This window comes from Cebidichthys violaceus, unplaced genomic scaffold (assembly GCF_023349555.1).
Source record: "Cebidichthys violaceus isolate CVI_PGR_0920_01 unplaced genomic scaffold, fCebVio1.0.p SCAF_14, whole genome shotgun sequence".
Classification (NCBI taxonomy): domain Eukaryota; kingdom Metazoa; phylum Chordata; class Actinopteri; order Perciformes; family Stichaeidae; genus Cebidichthys; species Cebidichthys violaceus.
The window spans coordinates 6,822,125-6,841,026 of record NW_027176307.1 but is presented as its reverse complement, the minus strand read 5'-3'; the positions used below and the strand labels follow the sequence as shown (position 1 = coordinate 6,841,026).

The 18,902-nt window shown below is 37.4% G+C and overlaps 2 long non-coding RNA genes across 2 annotated transcripts; both read right to left on the bottom strand.

The window, feature by feature from the left end:
• Positions 1-2,417: 2,417 nt before the first annotated feature.
• On the bottom strand, positions 2,418-4,036 carry LOC137870790 (uncharacterized). Its single transcript, XR_011102743.1, has 3 exons — positions 3,889-4,036; positions 3,234-3,324; positions 2,418-2,502 (listed from the first exon to the last, which is right to left on the bottom strand). It is a non-coding gene; the product is annotated as an uncharacterized lncRNA (long non-coding RNA).
• A 732-nt stretch (positions 4,037-4,768) lies between these two features.
• Positions 4,769-7,758, bottom strand: LOC137870789 (uncharacterized). Its single transcript, XR_011102742.1, has 3 exons — positions 7,676-7,758; positions 6,153-6,206; positions 4,769-4,883 (listed from the first exon to the last, which is right to left on the bottom strand). It is a non-coding gene; the product is annotated as an uncharacterized lncRNA (long non-coding RNA).
• Between the last annotated feature and the right edge of the window lie 11,144 nt (positions 7,759-18,902).

The following is an 18,902-nucleotide window of genomic DNA, read 5'->3' as shown; positions in this document are numbered from 1 at the left end:
ACTTATAGACAACGGGGGTCATCCGAGGTCACAGGTGACTTTGTTGATATAAAGACTTGACCTGCGCATGCACAAGACAGAGGATATCCAGTGTTAAACACTGCCTCTGGCGGTCATCCAGGATTCTGTAGTTACATTCGTAACTTTTTTTGATCTCAAGGAGCAAAAAGAGGAGGTCCTGATAGGAGCATTTGCAAGATTATTTGTATAGCACATTTCAACAACAAGGCAATTCAAAGTGCTTCACATAAAATCATTAAAACATAAGGCAAAAGAAAAGGAGATTTAAAAACAATTAAAAACATTGATTAAAACATTGAAAACAGTCATTAAAACACTAAAAAGCAGTGTAAGAAATAAAATACAGTAGTAGTAAAATGCAGAAATTAATTAATATCCTTGAATCTGGTTCAATTAATGCCAGCAGCAAACAGAAAAGTCTTCAATCTTGATTTAAAAGAGCTGAGGGTCTCAGCAGACCTGCAGCTTTCTGGGACTTTGTTCCAGAAAAACTGAACGCTGCTTCTCCATGTTTAGTTCTGACTCTGGGAACAGAAAGTAGACCGGTCCCAGACGACCTAAGGGGTCGGGATGGTTCATAAGGTAGCAGCAGATCAGAGATGTATTTTGGCCCTAAACCATTCAGTGCTTTATAAACCAACAACAGGATTTTAAAGTCAATTCTTTGTTGGACAGGAAGCCAGTGGAAAGACCTCAGAACTGGAGTGATGTGATCCACTTTCTTGGTCTTAGTGAGGACTCGTTCTGAATCAGCTGCAGCTTTCTGGTTGACTTTTTACAGAGACCTGTAAACACACCGTTACAGTAGTCGAGTCTACTGAAGATAAATGCATGGACAAGTTTTTCCAAATCCTGTTGAGACATAAATCCTCTAATCCTTGATATATTCTTCAGGTGATAGTAGGCTGATTTTGTGATTGTCTTGATATGATTGTTCAGGTTGAGGTCTGAATCCATAACTACACCTAGATTTCTGGATTGTTGTTTTTTTTACGGTTTTTAACATCAGTGATTGAAGCTGAGTGCTGACTTTCAATCGTGCATCCTTCACTGAAAAAAATGATACTTTGGACTAACCTAAAAAAAATACTCTAATTTGTTACAGGTAAATTTATTAGTTTGGACTAACCTAATAATTTAATACTTTGGACTAACCTAAAAAAATTACTCTCACTTGTTACATGTAAATGTATTAGTTTTTCTCAAATTATATTTATGATTTGGTTGAAACCTAAAATTGTATTAAATACAAATGAAAATATTAATTTGGAAAAAGTAAAAAAAAATACATTCACACAAAGAAAAAATATTTGTTATAAAGACCATAGACCATTTTTTTACTTTGATACAACTTAATTTTTTATTTTGGGAAAACCTTATTTTCTATTACATAAAAGCAAAATTTTTACTTTAGACTAAAGTAATTAAAATACTCTTAATTTGTTACACGTAAATGTATTAGTTTTTCTCAAATCATATTTTTGATTTGGTTGAAACCTGAAATTTTGTTTCAATACAAATCAAAATATTACTTTTGAACAAGACAAAAAATGACATTCACACAAAGTAAAATAATTAATTATAAAGACCAAAAACCATTTTTTTTACATTGATACAACTTTATTTTTCAATTTGGAAAAACCTTATATTTTCTATTACATACAAGCAAAGTTTTTACTTCAGACTAAACTAATCAAAACACTCTAATTTGTTACAGGTAATTTTATTAATTTTTCTCAAGTTATATTTATGTTTTAGGACAAACTATAATTTTAATTACACAATAATCACATATTTAATTTAGTCCAAAGTAAAAAGGTTACTTAATGTAGATGAATATATATTTTCTTGTTGCTTTTTTACAACCTAAACTTTTACTATAAACAATAGCTAAATTTGCTAGAATATAAAACATTTTGTTACAGTCAGTGTCTAATTTAGTTCACTTCAAAAGATTCACATAAATCTTAACATGAACAACATGGTTACATCTCTCCATAAAAACATGAGACAATGTAAAAGCCATTACTGTTTCTAACATTGTAAAACTGGTTTGGACATCTCTCCTTTAAAATGTGAGACAATGTAATACCCATGAAGAATATTTGAATTTGAATACAAGTTACATAACAACAAAACACATGCTGTATCCAAATGTCTTTTCATTGATTCAATATTTAGAGTTTGACACTCAGACTGAACACTCTGCGTGTCATCTTCTGTGGTTCGATTTCCATGATTAGTTTTTGCAGCGCATCAAAAGTGTTTTAGCTGACTTGGATAGCTCAAGTTTAGAGCATGAATGGGCCCAAATAACATAGCACATGCATGCGCTACTGATGGCAAATCATTAAGGACTGCCACACCATTGATAACAATTCCAATGTCGTGTGGTGGCTGGAGGCAATCCTCCTCCCTGATGACAAAAAACACCATTTCGCACCTCTCAAGCTCTGTTCCAGCTTCATCCTTCTGAACAACCTGATAAAAGACAATACACTTATTAAAAAAGTTATTCTGATGAAACCAGTTTCTGATGTACCAATTTAAAAAACTACACCGTTCTCTAAATCAAATCTCAAACAAATCAATTGGAGCTCTTGTAATGCAAAAATGTAACAACTTGCAAAGTCCAGCAGATAATGGCAGCCAAATATTTTTATCATAGCAAATATTTGACATTATCACAAGTACAGCATTCACAGAAGTTATAAATAAAAGATATCCTCCAAAAAGTTATAACATCTGCTGTGACAAAAAAATATCAAATAGGACAATACAGTAGTATTAATACTTAAATTAAGATTTCCTACAATGTTAAAAGATTGAAACAACTGCTTAGTGTTTTCTGTTTTTCATTAATTTCACTGTGACACTTTACCTCAATGAAATATTTGGATATCATATACATTTTATGTCCGGGCTAAATATTTTTGCACTTTAATTAAAATATTTTAAACTGGTCCAGCAACACTATACAGGGTTTTACAAATATAAACCAGAACAGATACCTTAGTAAAAAACAACTGTTTGTTAAGAACCACTGGGGGACAGAGAACTCCACAATAATTATATGCATAGGCATACTAACATGCATGTACAATAAGCCTAAGTATTTGTATAGGACTAAAGAACATGTATGACCTTGAAAGTTTAAATATGTAATGTTTTATCTTGTCTAAAGCTTATGTGATTAATGCAAAACTACTTACCAGATACTCCTTGAGAAGGTTGTCCCCATCTTCCCCAAGGTACACAACCAGGCACTTAAGCAGACACTCTTTTTAGATTCACCTCAGGGCTCTAGGTGAGAGCACAAACACACAAAATTATTATAAAATGCAAAATGATGCTGTCCAATTTTGCCAATTGACTGAAGATGCAAACACTACACAATGAACAAATGGGCCCTTGGAGTTACAGTAATAGTGATCTAGGGCTGTCGCGGTTAAGAAATTTTCCCTGAAATTTTTTGTTTCAAATTACTCAGTTTGTCCTGTTTCAAGTGCTATGTAAATAAGCTATTTTGTAAGGCTAGAATTAGGTATATTGTTGCCTTTTAAATGACAAAAATGACTCTTATTACTAAGTAAATACTTAATTATTATTAAATGCAGAACACAGAAGGGAAATGAGATGCAGACTTTCATTTTTTCAACTTTTGCTAATGACAAAGTAAAATGTGCCGCACTCACTTGAAATTCGGTTGGATGGTCAATAGCAATAATAGCACTTTTTGCAAGGCCCTAATGTACACACGCTTTGAGCAAACCATTTTAAAGACCTTTGAAACTCAAAAGATTAATGTAGTACATCTGTCAACAGGTAATCTCTGACTCCAAAGTCGTAAGCAAAGCAAGTACATACGTGATCAAGAACTTTCAGTATATTCCGGGTTTTCTCTCCGATAACTCCTCCCTTCTTTTTGATGATCTCCATCAGCCTGTCGTAGTGCTTGTCCAAGGAAGCGAGGAACCGTGGTTGAAGTGGCACAGTCGTAATTCTTGTAAATTCAGCATTGATCTTTGAAAAACATAATAGCACATGCAAATGTTATAAAACAATACATGTTACATTGCAGATGTGCTTTTTAGTAGGTTTCTTATGATAGGAGAAAATATAATTTACTTTACAAGCCACCACTGACTTATTGCCATTGACTTTAAAAAGTCACATACCTCATCCACTGAGAACAATGCAGGCCATCTCTCTTTCAACTCTTCCACTCCCAATTCCTTTTCCACAATTTCCCGTCTTCACACTGAAAAAGTCTTGTCCATTTTGGACTTTATCACTGAACGATTGTTTCGCTTCTTCACCTCACTTAAAAGTGACAGTCTCTCATTTTCCAATTTGTCTGAGGTCTCTCCAGTAGGAATGTCATGAATGTGGTTGGCCTCTCCTCTCTTAGGTTTCTTTACTTTTTTTGCTGGCAATGCATCTTCTGGAGCTTTTGGACTTGAGTGAATTTACAAGCAGTTCAGACCCGATGCCCTTCAGCTGAGTACGGTAGTTGCCCATTTTTGTCTTCAGGCGCTGCTTCCACCCATAGCAACCGTTGTACGAACCAGGCTCAGAGAGGCATGGGTGCTTCTTGAGTAGTGCTTCAGCCACGTCACTGAAGTCAGCATCTGTTGGGTAGGCTTTGTACTTAAATATCTCTTCAGCTACCTTATCCAGGATATCTGACTTTAATTTTGAACTCATTGACAATCTTGTCATGTTTGACCTACGCTAATAGCTGCTCTATTGTCTCTATTGTCTCTGGAATTCCATCAGGCAGAATTAGCTTCCTGGTGTCATCAGAATAACTCGCAACTTGGCTGGCCTTTTCTCTGCCATGTCAGCCCATCCAAAAAGATCTATTAAAAACATAAATAAAAACAGTAATATTAGTGTCATAACATTGGCCATAACATCCAATTCATATTAACAAATGTATTGATATACAACCTTATGCATGAATGTATCTCTTCAGAGAGATGAAGTGCTGTCCACCAACTATGTAGTGAGCCAAAGGATAGGGATCTGTCAGTTCATTCACCCCAACAAGCCGTAGTTCTTTAGGAGTAGATATGACCAAGTCATAAGCTCGATAATGTTCCAGATACCAGGTATCCACTTTTTTGACAATGAAAATGAGTTTCTCTTGTAGAACGATCATATGAACTATTTCCCAAAACTCTGGAAGTCCAGCCAGCAACCTATGGGCTACCACCATCCAATCCCATAGTTAAAGCCACTGTAGGATACATTTTTTGCCAGGTTCACATTGTCCATATGTGGGTGTTTCTGTTTCACTGCAAGTGCAATATCTTCATTAATAACATCAAGGGGAAGTGTTGAAACATCAGTAACCTCCAAAGATGGCTTAGAAAATCTACACATGTACAGATTATATGCAGTCTGAAATTGGTGCCTTTGCGCTAACGAGTACAGTACATTTTAGTAACAGTTTGTATGACGAATTACTCTTTTGAAGAAGCTATGTTTTGATTCAAATCTCATAGTCCATAGTGCAACAAGGGGGCCAAACTGACGTATCAACTGTGGATAATGCTCCAAGTAATGATGTTTGGGCCGAATTTTTTCATGGGGGAAAACTTCTTTGAATACTGTCCTGTGATCAGATATCTTGAAGTCAAGATAAGAACTAGAGTTCTCAGTGTGAAAAGGTGCAACAACAAGTTCCACAATGTCCTTCAATTCACAAAGGACCTGCCACGCTGGTTCGTTTGATGGAACTCTTGTTCCGATCAAGAGAGGAAGAAATCTCAATAGGCTCCAATTCTCGTGTGCATTTCCTCCAATTGTTCTTTTTGTGGCATAGGTGATTGGCACAAGATGAGGACGATTTGTCTTATCAGTCCACTTAAATGGAAATGTTGTTATGGCTTCATTTAAATCGGCTAATGTAATAATAATAATAATAATATAATATTTTTTAGAAATTAAGCTAAGTGAATCTGCCATTAAAATTGTATACTGTCATGTTATGTCCACTACAATACAAATTCAACACAAATTATTGAAATAAATTCAAGGTATTCTCTGAAGTGCTGCAATTATATTTTGGGTTTGTCATTTAAACATACATAAAAATAATGTTCAGTTTTCATATTGGGACTTACCAAATTCAGCAATATGGCTACAATTTCGGACCTTTACGGGAAACACCAGCAAACCTGTAAACACAAAGGAAAAAGAGAGAAATAACTTTTTTGTGACAGTTGGCACTATCCATAATTGTCACAACAGACACATTTATTAATTAGGCTTTAGACATACTGGAGGTGTTGTACTATACTGCAACATACTGACAGCTGAAATAATGGAATATTAATTCTGTTCCTCATTATCTAGTACTTAATAGAGGTGTACTGCGACATTATCTGCAGCTGTTTAATCAAACAAAATTCTGTCTCTGTATTTGTATCTGAATAGAAGACCAGAAGTGGGCAAGGTTTATATCCGTAATTGCCTTAAATCAGGCAAATGTTGTATTTTGTTACCCAATATTCATTGGCAGTGGAATATGTGGCTTTTAAGTATCCAATTAATTTAACATAGGCATACAATAATTTATGGAACATATTTTCATATCCAGATAGTGTACTGTTCATCTTTCTCTCACTTTATGTTTTACTAAGTTTCTTGATATATCTGACCACCCCATGGATAGAGACAGGGATACTGGCTTAAATACAAGGTAAAACATTGATATTTTAATAATTAGAATGCTTTATTTTAAATTGAGGAAATCACACATACAGCTAAAAACTACATGTTCTAAACTTCATTTTGATGTGTAATTTGTGGTATTTGAAAGAAATGAAGTTGCCACACCAGGCTGCGAAAATACACAAGTTACCTACTTAACAGAAAAGCACATGGCTAATTATTATGCAGAATGACGGTGTCCGACCTGGGCTGACATGGCGGAAGAACGGGAGAACGAGAGAACATAGCGATCGCTGTTCTATAATGTGTAGAATATGAAATGACTAGCTGGTTGGTGAAATCAAAGTCATATGTTGTTCCTATGAGGCGGCAGTGTGGTTCATACAGTAAACAGACCGCTCTGGCTCTGTAACCATGTGGGCTGTGGATGCCAAGCAGCAGGCAAACAGCACGTCAACTCCGATTTTTTTTTTTTTTGTTTCAAACAGTTTTACTAAATCTTTTTTTCGTTTTTACTCCAAAGACATATGGCAGTAACGTGCATTTCGTCTCACCTTTTTCGCCACTCTGCCATATTATGTCCGTATTATGTGTGTGTGTGTGTGTGTGTGTGTGTGTGTGTGTGTGTGTGTGTGTGTGTGTGTGTGTGTGTGTGTGTGTGTGTGGTGCGGGAAGCCCGCCTTCACCGTCATTAAAACATGTCCCTAGTCCAGACCCAGAGCAGGACCGGCTTTCTCTCAGTTTACTCTACCGCTAAAGAAAAGCGAGCGACAGCTAAATAACATTAGCAACAATATTAACTTTCGGAAGGAGGAAACAAAAGCAGCTAGCATTCGCTAACGTTAGCTAGCGTTAGCTAGCGTTCGCTAACATGTGTGAAATATAAAGGCAGTCAACAGACTTACAGTTTACAGAGTGTTAAGTAGTTGTACATTCTCCCACTAACGATAAATATGCAAATATCCATTATTACCTTGTTTAAATGAGTTCCCTTGAAGAGCAGAAGGTTTTCACTTCAGAAGTTCAGCGAAGCGAGGTAATGGCGGACATCAGAACCCACAAGTAGCGACCAGATGCGACGTCATATGGTCACGTGGTGGTCACGTGACATGTAAACCTCTGGTCTTAAGTGAAAATACAATTTGACTGAAAGTATTGCTTTTAATTTGGTCTATGGGGAGTGCTATTTGCTTTTAGGCAAAGTGAATAAAACATGTTTAAACCGGAAAACCATGATTTCCGATTAGACCAAATTAAAAATATACTTTACATGAATGATACAGTCGTTTCACTTTTTTCAGTGTTGGTACCAAAAACAATTACTTCTGTTTTATCTTTAAAAATAAAATAGAAAATTCTGGCACATCCAGTTGTTGATTTGTTCAATGCATTTAGCCAGCCCTTGTATGGGATTATAGTCCCCCTGATGATATAGTTATGTAGATTTGTGTCGTCTGCATAATTATGATAACACACTTTGTTGTTTTCCATAATCTGAGCTAGTGGAAGCATGTAGATGTTGAACAAAAGAGGCCCCAAAGGTAAAGTTTATTAATGTTAACGTTATAACAACATTTTTATTTTTACATTTGAGAACTAAGCAGCAGATTTCATGCCAATCAATGTTAACGACAAGGAGAAGAGTTTGTCTCCTGAATCCTATTTTATAATAACGCAAGACACAAATCTAGCAAGCCAGCTACATTACAGTACACAAACAGTGAAGCCCAGGCAAATCAATACAACTGTAACATTAACCCAATCCTTGACAGCAACACGGAGCAACCAACCACACACCATCAGCCAACATATTAGAGGCCGAGGGGTCGCACTTTACATTACATGTTCACCACATCTAACTAACCCAAAATGAGTTGCCTTGAATGCTGAGATCAGCTTACCTCATTCCTTTACACAATTTTCCTTTCAGTAAAGAAAATAAAAATGAATCCATGAATTGATCGGGTCAAGTAATCCAGACGGAGAAAGCAGATTTGTTCAGCAGTTCCAGTCAAGTTTGCAATTTTGCATTATTCCTTTGATTGCTCCATATTATCATGTTGAAGTTAATGTACATAACGTTACTTTGCAATGACAATGAAAAGACAATTGCTAGTTCAACAGGAGTTCTGCTGAAGGCATTAAACAAAACTTACTTTATCAAATAAAACAGCTCCTCATTTACAGTGCTCTTCGACCTCTCCTCTTGACATCCAAACGAACCCCATGCCTGGTTCATCAGATGGACAGGAAGTGATTCAATCTATGACATTAATATGTTAGAATATTATTCAATGCCAAATTCGTGTTAACTTTTACAGAGGCGCAAGAGAAAGCATCCTGACAGGAAACATTACAAACTGGCATTGGATGTTCACAGCCCAGAACGTCAATGGTTCTACTCTACAGTATCAGTGATATTAGTGACACGAAGTGCCTGCCGAGAGCCCAAAGAATATTAAAAGACAAAACCCATCCTGCCACAGCCTGTTCACCTTGCTGCCATCTGGATACAGATACAGTCTTACCACCAGACCAGTCGCACCAAAAGACCTCAGAGCAGCTTCTTTCCTCAGGCTGTGAGACTCCTAAATCCATCCACCCTCAACATATAACATAGTTTTTGTCATTGTGTTTTTGGAATAACAGTACTATATCAAGTTCAGGCAAATTAGAACATTTTAAAATCACTGTCTGCAATATAAATGTACAATTATGAGATTATTATTATGATTGAAAGCATGATTTGTTCTCTTGGAGTTGTAGAATCAAAATTCAACCAGAATTGTTGTTTATGTGGTTCATTTTAGATAGGCACAATTGTCTTACACTCATTACTTTGGATAAAAAAAACAATATTGGACATGGTGGAGACAATAATTTGTACAACCAACTATCGCCTGGTATGAGTTTCAATATGTCAAATACTGTATTCTTTGCACTAAACTGTGGCATTCCTCTGAACTTTACTGAACTTTATATGTAGTTATGGAAGAGAAATCAATTTTGAACTTAAAAATGAATCCATAAACCATCGAAAAGACTCCTGCACTTTCTCTTCCCTGAAGAAATTAGAATAAGCGAACAATAACAAGTTCCTTATCTTCACAGCCTGTGGGAAGAAACTGTAAAGAATAATGAAAAGTGAGAGAACATAATTAAGCGAGAGAAAGGACTGAGATACAGATATAAAATACACACACACACAAACACACACACATGAATAGGATGTGTAGAGGTTAGCAAATGGAGTGAAAGTGGCAGGAAGCTATCAGGGAAGTGAATATAATGAAAGAGATAGATAGAAAAAGATGATAAGTGAAAGAGATACAGAAAGATTTGGAGAAAAATGAACATAAGCAAAAGTGGAAAATAGGTGTGAGAAACAGTGATGGGGTAGAGAGCTAGTTGGAAAGCTCCCCAGCTAAATACAGTTTGATTTAGTGTTGTAGTGTAGTTCAGACAGCTCGGCAATTTGATCCAATGGGCTTTTGGCAAACAAACTGCAACACAGAGAAGCTTCTTCCAAATCAGTCTTGGGATAATTGCATGTTGATATCCTTTGCCTGGCAGGGGGTTTAGTTACAAATGCTGACACATAAGGTAAAGTATTCCCATGTGGAATGAGAAAATAAACCAAAAGGTTTGGAGTTATTGTGGCAGACAGTTACACAGGAAAACCGTTTTGGGACTACAAAGTTGGATCTCTTTACCTCACTTTTGTGTTTTTTTTAAGCATTATCTCAAAGTTTGTGGCTTGACACAAATTCTCTGACAAGCATGCTGCAACACACTGAAACAAGACAGAGAAGCAGACGTATATTGACACAAGCCGAAATGCACACTGTCACACAGTGACAAAGGCAAGCAGAGACACACTCTCACACAAGTGTTTACGTTGTAGTTTATGATGTTCTGAAGCACCTCAGACTGTGTTTTCCCTGGCAGAAGAGGTGTTGAGAGCCCTTCTATTGTTCAGCTCAGTAGTATAAGAACACACTTCACAGGACTCTAGGGCCCTACTTTCATAACCCACTTCAAAAGCCACCGGGACACACAACCCTATCTTTATCCCCTCTCAGAACTCTTTTGCACCCTGCCAGCTTCCTCCCTACTTTTCCTCGGCTCCCTCTCTCACCTTTTCACTTCAGTCACATAACCTTCCCCGACTCAATTTTCACCTCACTTGCTGTCACCCGCCTCCCTTTCCCTCCATTCCCCTCTTCTGCTTCACCTATTGTATACTTTTCCTCCTCTTTTCCACAGAAAGAGAGAGGCTTCGCTTCACTGTCAAGAGGACTGGCTAACAAATCAGTGTGGGAGCTGCAGAAAAACAACAACAGTAAGAGCAATTCCAGGTAGAGACAACTACATTACCCATGAACACAGTGGCATGCAAGGAAACGATAATGTTGATACCGAGGAGGCTTTTTGTGTAGAAGTGAATCATAGCAAAAATAAAATGCCGTGCAAGTATTTTACACTGCTTTCACAAGAGCTCTCACTTGCACACTGCGCTCTGCAGCTCAGCCAAAATGCATTAAACACTCTGCTTACTTGATTACTCGAGAGGCAGACCCTGTGCAGTGATATTGCAGTTAATTGGACTCATTTGCATGGTCTTTGGTTGCACTGTCTGTTTGTCCTCAGTCAAGTGAAACATTGAGTTCCTGAACTCTAATTGCCTCCTGAACCTCACTGCTGCAACTCCAGATTTATCTACACAGAAAATGCAATATTACAGTTATATACTGTATGTAAGTTCATAATTGACTGATATAGTTAAGCTTTGGCTGCCTTAAATCCTTGGCTTGTCAGTCAGTCAGTCAGTCTTTTCATTTCAAAATACTATTTTTGGAAACAATGGGTTCTTGATGGCACACAAAAGTATGCAAAAGCAGGCTTCTCATTTCTAGCCAGCAACCGTCAATTTTACCATCTTAAATGACAACTGGTTTTGGCATCAACTGTACCTAGCTAGTTAATGAGGCTAAAATTAGCTCCATGAGTTGTTTGAAAGCACTGAATTTGTAATTTCAGCTGACTCCACCACCTGATAGCTACACTGTAAACAATTGCTGTTAATTTACAGCCAATTTCCAACACTAATCTACTGTATTAATGTAATACGGTTTTGTACTATAGTTTGCAATGCATTGTGGGCTGGCCCATTTGAAGCAACAGCACAGAGGCCGTAAACAGTATCCTAATGTTTTAAATTACAGTACACTACCGTTTTTTGGGTAATCTACAGTTTTTCCAGAGGAGGACGCACTTCAGAGGACATGTGCTACACACCAACAAGAGGTCCTGCTTCATCTGCATCAATTCGGTTGTATCTCTACAAATTAGACGGTAATTAAATACAATATTGTTTTCCTCTCAGTATGTTATTCATACAGGTAATGTAGCATTATCGAAAATAAGGTTTGAAATCAAACTGATGCTCTGCAAGCTGTCTAGCTAGCCAGTCTATGAGTTTAATAGGTTGAGATTTGAATAGCTCAAACATTTGTATTCACATACATTCTTACTGCCATGTGTCAACATGTCTTCCATGAAAAGCCTACTGAATATTCTTTTGTGAGACTAAAATTCTACATTTAAAAATTTTAAAAAAGACCAGCAATCACAATTTCAGGCATAGACAATATGACACACGTTTTTTGTCAGGTAAGCACAGCAAAGCATTTCATATTCAACAAGCTTCTCAAACCAAAAGTTTGGATGGATACGTCTAGATTTAAAAATTATAATAAAAATATTGTCTTTTCACACTTTTAGTTCTGACAATCTACCTAACTACGCGCACACCCCATATCTCAAAGCCATACTATATACTGATTGTAAGCAGGGTTTATACACACTTCAATATTTACTATATCAACCCTTGAGACAAACTGAATGCTTCATATGCTTCAGTTCTGATAGAGAACATATGATTTTCTAGTTTGCTGGCTGGATCACAATGGGATGATGTGAATGAGTCTAATAGTTAAACACTGTTTAATAGATTGATACTTGAATCAAATCATGCGATGGGTTTTCCACCAGACCGCATGTGTCATTGAAAATACAATTATTAAATAACAGTGTATTTATAGGTCACTTTTATTGTTTAAAATAATGTCAGCAGGGACTGTTGACCCTTAGGCATTTTCACATTATCAAATCTGGCCCTTTTTGAAAAAAGTTTGGACACCCCTGGTCGTGCTCATGTTAGATTTATTTGCATGTTGGTAATGCTAGTGTTAACCTACATTCCTAACTTACACAAGATTGGTTGGAGAAGAGTTGGTAGCAGCTTAAGTAACATTATTAACACATTACTAAAATGTCTCAATGTCACTTCAGTTTGATATTTAATGTTAAATATTGGTTTGAATGTAAAATGTCCACTAAGGGCAACATGCTCCAGATAAAAGGGATATCATTTGTATTGTTCAATTTCATATTGAATATGATGGTTTGGAATTTAAATTGATCCCCAATGCAACACCCCAGATTTAGCTCTTAGAGACAGGTGATGTAGGGGGCTGTTTCAGTGACTGTTGATAAAAATCCAAATCCATTGATAAGATGCATTCACTTATAAATGTTTTAACTGCTGTTAAAATGAGAAGAGTATTTCACAGCTGTGATAAATCTGTGCCCTTGAGGACTTTTTAGTGTTTATTCAGTGAAATAGTGTTTAACCATTCAATCATGGATTCAAAGTTAACATTGATTAAAATGGGCTATCTTGACTCAAGATTACAGTCAAATGCTAGCAAATGCAGCAAAGAGCTAGTCTATGGACGGCGATCAGCTCGTGGGCTGCTATTCATCATTTTTGAACCGCTCTTGGTCTGGGCTCTCCCCTGTGACCTGTTTGCCTTGGAAGCCCCTACCAGGGGCTACTGCCTCAGACAACATGGCTCCCAGGATCACTGAGCCACTCAAACTCCTCCACCATGTTAAGGTGGCTATTATATTTTACACACAAATGTGTGTGTGTGTGTGTGTGTGTGTGTGTGTGTGTGTGTGTGTGTGTGTGTGTGTGGTGGTTAGAAGTGGGGATAGGCTAGAAGTGGGGATAGGTTAGAAGTGGGGATAGGTTAGAAGTGGGGATAGCTTTGAAGTGGGGATAGGTTAGAAGTGAGGATGGGGTAGAAGTGATGGGTGAGGAGCAGAGAAAGGATATTGCTTCCCTCTTCTACTTCCTCTCCTTCTCTTTATTCTCCCTCAACTCCTTTTCTTTCTTTTGTCCTTTCGGTTCCTCCTTTTCTCTTTTCTCATCTTCTTTCCTCTCTTTCTTCAGTCTTTTTAATTCCTCCTTTTCTCTCTTCTCGCTCTCCTTCTCTTTCTTTTCCCTCTCCTCCTCCTTCTTCCTGTCCTTCTTCAGTGTCTTTTCCACCTCCTTCTTTGCCTTCTTCTCCTTTTTAAACTGCGCCTTCTCCTTCTCAGTTTTTAGGGCGAGCTCTTGAAGGCTGAGGTTATGTACCTGGAGGTCAGCGTTTTGCTGTGTCAGCAGCTTGATCTCTTCCTCCATTTGGTTGTGCCGCTCCTCCTCCATCACTCTGCTCCGTCTTTGCAGCTCCTGCTCTCTCTGGAAGCTCTTCTACAGCGAGCTCGCATCTCATCCGATCTACCAGAGCCGTAAGTTTTATTTTCAACTGTGCCTCTCTCCGGATGAGCTCGCTCTCTTTCTCTTTCTGTGTGGCGTAGCTCTGCAGGTCCAGGACCTCTTGTCAAAGTTCTCTTGCTGAGCCTGTGTCCTAAGCTCTCTCTCTGAATGTAGATCCTTCATTATTTTTTGATTCTCCTGCTCCCAACTGAGTTCTTTGGCGGCCATTTGCTCCTTCAAAGCATCATTTTCTGACACCAGCTCGTTGACTGCTTTTTGAGAGTCCATTTGGGCTGTTCTCAGGTTCTGCAGCTCTTCAGCTGGGCTGTCCTGGTTTGGACTTTGACTAAGAAAGCTGATCACTTTGTCCATCTCCATCTCAGATTTTCAGCCTGAGCTCGTTTCCTAAGCTCTCTCTCTCTGAATGTAGAGCCTTCATTATTTTTTGTTTCTCCAGCTCCCAACCAAGTTCTTTGGCGGCCATTTGCTCCTTCAAGGCAGCAATTTATGACAGAAGCTCGCATTGACTGTTTTTTTGGGAGTTAATTTGGGCTATTCTCACGTTTTGCATTTTTACACAGTGGTAATTGTTGTTTGAGTACTCACGTTTTTGTACTAGTTGAATGGCTAGTTTGAATGGCCAATCAGGCAGATTTGACCAGATACATCTGGAGAACAACCCCACCAAATGTCATGTTTGTATCATAATTTGCACGATTCTTATTAAAAATTGCTTTTATCTGCCCTACTATGGCTAGCACTTGCTTTGATACGAAAATCCAACCACCTAGCCTGGTGCATGCTGGTGCTGTACCTGCATATCTACATATACATAACCTCAGGTGCCCACACTGTTTACACCAAATTTACAAACAAAACTAAACTAAATACTAATACTCAAAAACTAAATACTAATACTCAAAACCTATATACTAAACAAGAACATAATTCAATTAAACAAATCACTAGCAAAAGAAAACACTATCAATAACATATCTTAAATTATGCAAACATCAAGAATAATTAATCAAACAAAAGTAATTATTATTAAGACAACAAAATACTAACAACAAACAAATAGCTCCCACAATTATGTATTATTATTATTGTTAAGACAACAAAATACTAACAACAAATAAATAGCTCCTACATTTTTTTTTTTTTTTTTTACAATCTCTATCTGATGAAATGGATTCCTTATGGCATATGCTGTTAGATCCATGTTATGGCTGCATGAACAGAAACATGAATTTACCATCATGAAATAGTTAGGTAATGTGTAATTTAGTTGTGACAGCAACAATAATCAACATGAGAATGCTACATTTTCCTTTTCACTAGTGACTCTCTTTACTGCATTCTGAAGGCAGCAGGTATCTGTTCCATTTGTAGTCTCTAACTGAAGTGATGTTGCATGCTGTCGAGACACAAGGAAACATGTTGTGCAACCAGCATCAGACTGTTGTAGATAACCACAGAACCCTCTGTGCTTATGTGCATCAAACAAATCATTTTGATACATTTTTCGACAGTTTCTACATACTTATAGGTTGTTGGAGACTAAAACATTGGAAAAAGTTAACACGGTTCCCCAAAAATTGTGACTCACTACAATTTCTCTCTCAACTGATAATGTGGCTCAGTAGTGCAGGGTCGTCCTTCAATCAGAGGATCGGCGGTTCGATCCCCGGCTCCGCTAGTCCATGTCGATAATCCCAAATTGCTCTCACAGGCTGTGGCTGCGGGATATGAATGGGAATGAATGTTAGCTAGTCCTGATTGGCAGATTAAGTCTTGATTGGCTTGATTAACTCATGAAATGATAAGTATATCTTGGCAGAATATTTTTCTGGAATAAAGCAATCCAAACCACTACTGTTTAAATGTTGAAAAGTACAATATTGTAAGACTACTTGGAAGTCTGGCAGTTATGGGAATGTGTATGTCTGCATGTTTGTGTCCTTTGTGAGTTGAACTGAGAGCTATAAAAACAAAGTCCTTAAGGCTAAATGTGACAATGCATTCACCAGAAAATAAATCTTCTTAAAGAATGAAGGTTAGAAATGCCTTCACCATTGGAGTCTGAGCGCAGGCACTAACCTGATCTGAGGCTTCAGAGAGCCAGCAGGGACCCAAAGGCAGGGTGCTTTAGTGATGGATCACAGAGGGTAAGGGAGAGAGACGGCTTAGGGGGTCAGATACCGTCAGGCCATCCTGATGATCTGAAACAGCAGATCTGAGGGAGTGATGCAGGAGCAGCAGACTGTGTGTGTCCTAATGGGATCCGAGATCTGCACTATCTCGCTGCCTTCATGTCCCTGCAGCGGTCCCGATAGCAAACAACGGCGCATCAATCGATGGTGATGCTTCGCCCCCCATTCCTTTACTTCCTTCCTCCAGGCTGTCACAAAGTGTTCAAACCACAGTCCTGGTTTAACAGTAACTGGTTGTAAAGTAGCTCAACGCCAGTGCAAGGCCATGTCAATACAAGTGTTTGGAAAGGTACTATATCAGCAATGAGATGTAGGTTTTATATATATATATATATATATATATATATATATATATATATATATATATATATATATATATATATATATATATATGTTTATACATATTTACATACATACATATTTATACAGTAGCACTGTAATTTGAAAGACATAACAATGGAGCAGAAAAGATAAAACACAATAACAGTATACTTGAAAGTAATTTAATGCCAGAAAATCATTTGCATTGGGCTCCATCTCATCCTAAGAACAAAGCATAATGCAATAAAATATTCAGGGAATGTTAAATGAGAACTGATGGGATGTTTAAATATGCAAAAGTAAAAATGGGGCTGCAGGCAATATTATCACAAAGCATAACCAATTAATTACAAAAGTGGCACATTTCAAATAGAGGAGGCCCTGTCAATTGACATCAGACAGGAACATCTATCCACTCTCTGTTGCGTATTTACAGGTGCATGGAAAAGGTGCCCTGAAACAGCACCTACTCTGAGATACGTGAATTAAGGATCAGAATCAGTCATTCGTCCTGTCACCAGCTTGTACAGCTGATTGTATTACTAGATTTCCATTTGAAGTACAAAAAACATCTTTAAATAGAGCAGTGGAGACACCGACAGTCCCATATAATTTATTAAGAGTGCAGCATCAAATGCTAGTTTGTTGTTACACAGCTGGAATGATCACAGTAACAACATCATTAACCTAGTGTTTCCCCAGGCTGCAAAGATCCATTCGTATAGAAGACCATTTCTGCCTTAAAAAGAAAGTTATAAATGTTCAAAATAAGTCTGCTCATGGTAAAGTTTGACGAAGTATCTCATAATTCAGATTTGCTGAGTAAAAATCTTCTGAGCCTTTCATAAAGATCTTAGTATCTCAGAATTTGGATTTACTATAATAATTTGTATTTGTATCATGCACAACTTTTCATCCTCTCTTATTTTCATCTTCATTTCTCATAATTGAATCCTAAATTCTCAGTTCATAATCTGGATTTAGTATCTCATAACTTTGACATACTATGTAAAGATTTCAATATAAATCAAACTTTGAACCTGACTTTTAAATATTTTTTTATTTCATGGGTATAACTCAGCTTCCATCATTTTATCACATTGCACATTTTCATCCAGTTTGCAGAGCTATTCCTCTGATCTTTTCATAAAAACTGGACTGTTTGCTCCTTTTTGATCTTTGAGGAGACTTTAATGAACCCAAGAACCCCCTCTTTGACTGTAAATGCACGCTGTCTAGTATCCTTTTTCTATTTTTCTTTCTCTCTCTCTCTCTCTCTCTCTCTCTCTCTCTCTCTCTCTCTCTCTCTCTCTCTCTTTGAAAGTCTCACTATTTTACTCTTTCACTTGCCTCCTTCCAAAATATAATGTCAGAAAAGTAGATTGGATTTGCCAGAATACATTTCTATCTACACCAATGGGACCATATCTTCCCTGGCCATCCATCCATGAGGTGCTGCTTCAGATGGATTCCACCTCTTCCACCTACCATGTCTGTCCCAGCTCCCATTATGTGACCCCAAATCCCTCATCAGAATATAATATTCATACAGTTTCAGAATAACTTGCATCCCCAAAGTGTAATGCAGGTGCCAAATCACTTTTTTTGTCCCTGGCTGAAAAGAAAGTCTGGGTTTAGGGAGAAGCTAGTAGATTTCCCTGCTGATGCATATACATGTTTTTAGAATGCACCAAGTTGGTGAGGTCCCAGTGTCATAAAGTAAAACAATTTTAACTCAGAACTGTGTAAATGTAAATTAGTTGAAAACATGCATCTTGCATTTTCTAAAAGGTTTGTGTTAAGACAAAGGTTCAAACTGTCTACAATATTGCGAGTACATAATGTATTCTGGCCACTAGCTTGTGTGCACTCCGTGAACCTGTCAATTATACATCAGAAAGTGTCAGAGCTGAGGGAAGCATATGACTAAGTTTTAACAATAAAACATATTCAGCACTGTATTTTGCTCACATCCTGGCTCTATGTTTGCACTCTTTGCTCAGGGTATGAGAATCAGAGGAAATTGCCCATTTTCTGACCTCTCTGGGTTTTGTTTAGTC